The 2321-nt window shown below is 34.0% G+C and overlaps 1 pseudogene; it reads right to left on the reverse strand.

Annotated features, from left to right (window-relative positions):
• Positions 1–1924: 1924 nt before the first annotated feature.
• LOC122127416 lies at positions 1925–2021 on the reverse strand (annotated as a pseudogene).
• Positions 2022–2321: the final 300 nt, after the last annotated feature.

Consider the following 2321-nt stretch of genomic DNA (forward strand, 5'->3'; position numbering starts at 1 on the left):
TCTTTTTCCCTTTCTTGGTTCTCATAAATAATATGATTGCTCCATAATTATCCTAATTTATTTTGCTTTTATATTTTTGGTTGCATCATTTCACTTTTTGCTCTGCCATCTAACAAATCATTTATATAGAAGGCATTATTTCCTATTTTCTCATTCCTAGAATAAGCTGCACATGAAGACATCACTGGTCTTCATTTTCAGTGTGTACATTTGAATATGGAGGAACATCTTTCCTCTGTTCTCTAACAATTCCATACTCTCCGGTTAGAATAATTTCGAATAGTAAAATTGGAAAAAGAGAAAATAAATCATGGTGAATAAACAGATGCAGAAAATTCACCAGATATTTCTGACCAGTTCAACCAATGTGAACTAATAGGGAAATACATGGATACCTCATTCCCACTGGCTCTCAAAGTCTCTGGTTAGGCAATTCTTAGGAATATGAGGAACAAGATGAAAAAGTAAGGAATGGTATCAATTAAAGAAAAAAAAATGGAGAAAGATCCAAGCAAATTTCTTCATTGGGCTGCCAAAAATATTCGGCTTATTACAGTGCAGAGACTTCTTTCCAAATGGCCACTCATGTGAATAGTAGGGATGACGATGAGTATACCCCTCTTCATTGAGAAGCCTACAGTGGACACTTAGACATTGTCAATGAGTTGGTGTCTCAAGCGGCACATACAATAATTGTAGATGACTGGACACCCCTGCACAGTGCATATACGTGGAATAATACCAGAGTGGCTTCTTTCTTACTTCATCATGATACAGATACCAATGCCCAAACTAAAGGCCTCTTGACCCCCTTGTATCTTGCTGCTGAGAATTGAGATAGCAAAGATACGCTGGATGTCCTTCTGTTGAACCATTATATAAAACTAGGCCTGAAGAACAACATAGAAGAAACTGCATTTGATATTGCCAAAAGGATAAGTATGTGTCATTCCCTCTATGAAGTTGTGGAGGGCTGTACAAATTGTTCAACTAAGTCCTAATGTTCGGGTTAAGTTTCTTAAATTTCAAAAATGCAAGTCCATCTTTTGTGTCCCTACAAAATATTTTCACAAACAAATAAGAGCAATATCTTTTTTTTTTTTTTTGGTCTGTCATGGGGCTTGAACTCTGGGCCTGGGAGCTATCCCTCTGTTCTTCAGCTCAAGGTGAGCACTCTACCACTTGAGCCACAGCTCCACTTCCAGTTTTCTAGTGGTTTATTGGAGAAAAGAGTACCACAGACTTCCCTTTCCAGGCTGGCTTTGAACAATGATTCTCAGATCTCAGCCTCCTGTGTAGCTAGGATTATAGGCATGAGCCACCAGTGCCCGGCAACACCAATATTTTACTGTAAAAATTCATGGATTCCGCGGAATTCTTCCAAATGAATTGCCTGCATTGGATGTCAAAATGTATTCAATAGTTTTTGTATACATGTATAATGATTTCTTCAGAGTTTGTGATTTTTTAATCAGAAATAATTTTAACTTACCTGTTGAAATGAGTAGTTCAGAAAGTAAAATATTTCTGGTGCTTGTCTGATAAAGTATATTTTAAAATATTCTATATTCTATGTTTGCATAATGTTCATAATTTATTTTATTTTCTCCTAGATATACTTTGAATTCTACATTACTTTATAATATATAGGTTAATTAATGTTTCCTTTCCGATTGCATTCCATATAGAAACAGTTTGATTCCTTATTTTTTCTAGGTCTTTATTTTTCTTTGGGATAAAATGACAATGTTGTCTAATTTGAAGTTTTGTAAATTTTATGCTATGTAAACGCCTTTCTGAGCTGAAGATTTAATACACTGATGTCAAACTAAATTTAATTATATGAATTACGTGTATTGTTCCACTTGTAATTTTGTAATCAACCTTTTAATAACTGTTTTTCATTTCTTGCATCTGAAGAATGAAAAATATGGAATACTTCTCAAATTTTCATATTATCCTTTTGCAAGTGCCATGTTAATCTCTGTATTGTAATTTGAGTATACGTGCTGCTGATGCATGTAGTATCCTATAAATTTAAGTTGTTAATGATGCAATCTTTATACAGGCTTATATCTATGGGTGCCTACTTGTAACAAGGAAAGCTTCTTGTTCCTAACAATGCTATCGGTCTTATTTCCCTAAAATTCTGTGAATATTGGAAAAATTGTATTGATCAGTCGATTGCTCACATTTGCAAATTTTTTTGTCAATGACTATCAAGTCTTTTTATTTGGAATTTTATCGTACTCTCAATTATTTATAGATAGGTCTAAAGGTGATGGCTTTTTCAAGTACTTATTTATCCAACTGAATTAGCT

Source organism: Dipodomys spectabilis, unplaced genomic scaffold (assembly GCF_019054845.1).
Source record: "Dipodomys spectabilis isolate Male_0828 unplaced genomic scaffold, ASM1905484v1 ptg000300l, whole genome shotgun sequence".
NCBI classification, from domain to species: Eukaryota; Metazoa; Chordata; class Mammalia; order Rodentia; family Heteromyidae; genus Dipodomys; species Dipodomys spectabilis.